Source organism: Macrobrachium nipponense, chromosome 24 (assembly GCF_015104395.2).
Source record: "Macrobrachium nipponense isolate FS-2020 chromosome 24, ASM1510439v2, whole genome shotgun sequence".
In the NCBI taxonomy this organism is placed as follows: domain Eukaryota; kingdom Metazoa; phylum Arthropoda; class Malacostraca; order Decapoda; family Palaemonidae; genus Macrobrachium; species Macrobrachium nipponense.
The window spans coordinates 35,725,231-35,731,485 of record NC_061091.1 but is presented as its reverse complement, the minus strand read 5'-3'; positions in this window follow the sequence as shown (position 1 = coordinate 35,731,485).

The following is a 6,255-nucleotide window of genomic DNA, read 5'->3' as shown; positions in this document are numbered from 1 at the left end:
AAGTGGAGTTTTATGTATAGTTATTTATATTTGTGTATGTGTGTGTGTGGTATGGATGTATTTGTAAGGCACGCATGGAAGGGTGAATGACTTATGAAAAAGTATTTATACGAGTTTTAATCGTTTTCTGGCCGAAATCAGTCGGTCATTGCAGGGTTTCCTAAGCTCTGCCAGCTGCCACACAATTTGATTTAATGACTGGAAACTTCAGTCACTCCTTTTGCCACTTACACTCACTTTGCTTACCCGAATAATCTCCCACTCCATCGTTCTGACTTTTTCCGCGAGCTCGCTCTCATCAAACAAGAGTGAATAAAAAAAAACTGTTTACAAGCTCCATTTCTATACCAAGAGGTCACTCTCCAGACTAAAAACTCTCATTTCACAATGGAAACGCTGATTTCTCTGAATTTATTATAATAATTAATATTTCATTCGCGCACTCCTTGCATTCTCACAACTGCTTTCACAAATTTTTTCTCAAGTATTCCTTAACTCCTAACCTTGCATCTTTCAGATATTCCACATAATATATCTTTATACATGTATACAATGATATATGTATGAAAATGGAAAAAGTGAATTACAATAAAGAGTTAGAAATGTACGCACAGGCACATAATATATATATATAGTATAATATATATATATATATATATATATATATATATATATATATACATTATATACAATATATATATCTATACATAGATATATATATATATATATATATAGATATGGATATATATAATATAGCTATATATATAATACTATATATATATATATATATAGTATATATATATATATATCTATATATATATATATATATAATATCGGATACTATATATATATATATATATATATATATATATATATATATATATATATATAAATATATATAATATATATATATATAAACTCTTTATTGTAATTCACTTTTTCCCATAATCATATATACATCATTGTATGCATATATATAATATATAATGCGTGAGTGTGGTCTATGTTTGCACGGAAATATTAGGCCACATTTGATTATAGGTCTATTTATTGTCTATATGCATATTACATACTTACACACACACACACACACACACACACACACACACACACACACACATATATATATATATATATATATATATATATATATATATATATATATATATATATATGCATATAATATAACACTAAACAGAAACTATCCCTATAACTAAATACGATGCAATCATTCCATATTGTTTTTACATCGCTCCCAACATTTCCAGGACACTGATCTCGTCGTTGAAGCTACAACAAAATAAATTGATAAGCATCCGAAGGTAATAAAAGATAATGGTCAATATTTAAATTTAAGAGTAGTTTTTAAACGCAACCTATCCCACAGAAATAGAGGGAGCGGACAGTGGAGGGGAAATCGTTTCATTAGTTTAATGATCGGAGTAATTAAGCGACGCCTCGCTAGATGTATTCGTGCATAACTTTCTGTAATTCCTATTATCTTCTGGAGCCTCTTTCAAATGAACACGATATTCTTTGGATGCTCGAATTTCAAATCAATGGCCCTTGCATCACTCGGATATTCCTCATTATATATTTTATATATGTATACAATGATGTATATGTGATTATGGGAACAAGTGAATTATAATAAGTGTTATATATATATATACAGATATATATATATATATATATATATATATATATATATATATATATATATATATATATATATATATAGAGAGAGAGAGAGAGAGAGAGAGAGAGAGAGAGATAGATATATATCCATATATATATATATCTATATAATAAAGATATATATATAGATAGTAGATATATTATATAGATATGTATGTATACACACACAACACACACACATATATATAGATAATATAGATAGATATATTATATAGATATATATATTTATATATATATGTATTATTAATAATATAATATATCTATATATATATATCATATATATTATTATTATATATATATATATAATATATATATAATAGTATTATACTATATATACATATAATAATATATTATATATATTATAGATATATATATCATAATAATATATAATATATATAAATTTCACTCCTGCATGCATAGGACCTTCATATGCAATACTTCTTGCATACGATCTCTCCAGCCTTTTTTAATTTTTTTAGATCTTCTCTGTCTTCGCCGCAATGCCCTCTGAATCTTATGCAATCTAATCAACAACTTATAATCGGGTATCCTTTCTACATGACCAAACCACCACAAAATAATCTGATCAACCTTGTCAACCTATGCTAACTTTTTTACCACTTCCATTTACCCCTCCCCTCTTTTCTCACCCTGTCAATTTTTCATAACTATAATATATGACACAATCAGTTGATGGCATTAGACAAAACTTTCTTCTTTCGGTCACGTTCAACCTCAACACTTCACACCGATAAAAGTGGTCAGGCTCAAACAGTCCTACTTTTGCTTCCATAGGCAGTTCAAGTCTCTCTAATGTTTTGCATAGATCCTATTACCTTATGTTAACGTTTTCACGTGTTTTAATATACCTGAAATTTTCCAACCAGGACCATCATCTGAACAAATTATAAAAATAACTGCATGGTAATAGTAGTACATCTACTCAGCAAGAGACATGCTTATCAATAAACGACAGGAATAATTCTTTTTACTAATTAATATGCTTTACAAATGACAAAAATATGAAATTGTTGCAAAAAATTGATTTTATACAATTAAAAATAAAAAAAATATTTATTGATATAATCATCAGTAAACATTTGTTTCTTTTCCAGATTTAGATTTCAATAACCATCTACAATAGTTAACTTTCATTGAAGCAGGTACAAGGTTCCTTTTTCATCAAGATTCTTAAACCTACTAATCGATAAGCAAAATACCAAATAGTTACATGTAAAAATATAGCTGTGTTTCCTTTCCTTTTTCCTTTTACTTTCAAAATCAGGAATAAAAACCTTCAACCATACTTTAAGCTTTACAGAGAGAACATATAAATGTATTTTGAAAACACTTAAGGAAGTATATTTTCAACTTTGTTGAAACGTAATACCCGATGGATTCATTAACGCTCGGGTTACCTCAGATTTTAAATGGCGCTGAATTATTCTCAGGGTAAAGATTTGATCTTGGAGCTTGACTACGTTGATGTGTAAAGGATGGAATCACTCCATTTCCGGCATCGAGCAACTGGCTTTGGTCTACGTTTCATTTATGCAAAAGAGAGAACTGAGTTCAAAACCACAAAGCAAAATAAAGATACTATAAAGGGCATGTGTTTAAACGCTTGATGAATATTGTTAAGTACAACTATCCAAAAGAAGTAAACTAAGTATCCGAAGTCGATTGTCGCGTCCCTTTGCGTTAAAGGTCTTGTGCTTTCTTCGCTTCAGAACTTTCTCTTTTTCGGTTTTAATCCTCTTTGCCTTGCTTGTACGCCGAATAAATTAAGAGAGTTTGCTTACGATAAAAATACACAAACATATTTCGGTCCCATTGTTGAACCTGTGGCAGTGATTATTTATCAACTTAAGTTTTAACTGAAATATCGCTTGACACATTTTGAACGATTCAAAATAAAATTCAAGTTTTGTTATACAAAACGGGACCAGAAAAATGAAGTTGTAGGATGTATAGAAATTTTGTATTGGTAGTAACTCATTTCAAGTATATATTGTATATGGAGAAGTAGTACTATTTACACCCACAGACAGCATTTTTAATTATAGAAGTTACTCGGGTGAGTTCGAATTTATGACATGTCTCACTGCTACAAGTGGAATGAGTCACTTCAAATAGGTTTTTATCATCTTAACTTTGAGCCTTGTCTTTAAAGCTAAATGAACAAACAAAGCATGTGTTGATTTGGGCTTGTGTCAGCCCAAAACACATTAGCTACCGAAGGAATCGCTCGTCTTTAATTCCAAATCCGATTGATAAGGGTCTTGAACAATCGTGCAGATTCGCGCGTATTTAGCCCATGACGTAACTGAACACCTAACTGGCAAGGCACTTTTGACTACCCTTGATGTCCGGGGGAGATTTCGACATATTCTAACAGGTAAGCGGATTTCCGCCCTTACGGATCTTCATTTGTATCAAGACGTAATGAGAAGCGGTCATTTCTAGACTTTATATATTTATGAATCTTTAATCTTTAGGCATTCCTTATTTTTTGTCTTTACCTTTTAGTATTCTAGTCTCCAGCTTCACCCGACCACAGGCATTTTTTCTTCTTATGATCATAGGAAATTCCAGTTTCCTTTTTTGAATGCTTGGTATTCCCAAATTCCCTTTGGAGTTAAGGAATTCCAGTTTCTATTTAGTCTTACGTGTCTTTCAGTTTGTAATTTTTATCTTGGGACATACCAGTAACCCATTTTGACGTAAGTTCATTCCTATTTGCGCCTTTTTATACTTGCCATTTTATTTTCAAACACTTTATTGCTATCCTGGTCCATTGGATATTTTGATTAGCTCCTTCAGTTTCCACGTTCAGCTTTTTGGTGTTCCTGTTTAGACATTCCAGTTTTTCACTAGGGGATTTTGGATTTTCCATTAGCTCTTTTGCCACTAGATTCCTTTTTTTTTTTTTAATCTGTACCATACCATCTTTTTTTTTTATCTTTTAACTATTCATCGCCATTTTGTTTCGGATTCATGCATTTTTTAGTAGTATTCGCTCCTGTTTTCAAGGCTGCTCTCTCGCTCTCTCTCTCCCCCCTCCCCCCTCTCTCTCTCTTACATGGTCAAATGTTTGATGAAATTACCAGAGATTTAATGACAGGCAGTTTCAGTTCGAAGATAAGGAGACGTTTTCTGATACGTAAAAGAAATACTCAGAAGATTCAGTAACGTTTTTCAAAGGGAAATATTTCCGTAGTAAAAGCGAGTGTGGAACTGTAAAGCAGGTTTCCCTTTCGACATCTCAAATAAAAACACCCGACCCGAGAAGCGCTCAGGAGCTGCAACCTTATCTTGGAGGTGGAAGCAACTGTATGTTATTACTGAATTTTTAGTGTTTCGCCGCCTGGCGGACAAGCTTGTGTTTACTTCCGACTGTTTTTGGCTCCTTGTTATGTTATTATACCATTGGGCATTCTGGTTCAAGAGGCCATTAAATTATAGAAATGCAATTAACTTTTCCTCCAGATAATGGCTGTTCCATGTAATGCGTTTCTTCAATTTTGTACTTAGTGCCAATTATATCAAATAACAGTTGTTATGAATTGTTCCAAGTCCAGAGAGGAAAATTCTTATAGAACGTCTATTCTCTAGGACGCTTTAAGAATCCACCACAGCCAGAAGAAAGAAAAGAAATTAAAACGAATGTCAATTGCACACGGAGATTTCTCTTAGTTCTAATGGTCTTTACTTGAGCGTTTCTCTTATGGAGACTGGCTTGCTGTTTCTCTTCTTAGCTTCTCTCTTTTCTCCCCAGACTTGATTGATCAACTCTCCACTGTCAATACAGATGCTAAACTCGTTAGCTTTCAAGATGGAACAGTTAAACTATTTTGAGTGTGTTACTGATGCAGTTTTAACGACGCTCTGAAGCATGTGTGTCGAAACTACATTTGCACTCCTTGTTATCATCTAGCAAGTTTCCTCGGAACGTATGAAAGGAATTCTGTGAAACTTTCTTAATATGTTCGTTATGGCACCGTCTGATGATCATTAACCCTTGGGAGAAACTAGTTAAGGGTCTGGTTAACATATTTTCTTTTTTGTAAATTCTTCAATACCATTTGCCTATCAGTGAATTGTACTATTAATATCATCCATCTTCGTATTTATTCTCTCTCTCTCTCTCTCGTCCATATTCAAATCTCTCTCTTAGCTCTCTCTTCTCTCTCTCTCTGGAACTCGGTGCATGACCCCATTTCAGAAGACTGCATCATTTTTGCGTGTGTCATCCTAAATGCGTCTTAAAAGCAGACGTAAAGGGAAGGCACGGTGGTTTTTTTGTACCACAGAGCCAGGAGGAATGCAGGATAAATCCGTAAATTGGGCTCGGTCTAGACATTTCCCCTTCTTCCCTGAAGTGCTGGGGCTTGTAGTTCAGCTCTTCAATTCTTCCTTTCTTATCCGTTCCTTATACAAACACACACAGATACATATATAATACGGAGAACTATATTAAATTTTACTTATACACATGAGCATTTTACATAGTATACACACACACACACACACACACACACACATATATATATATAT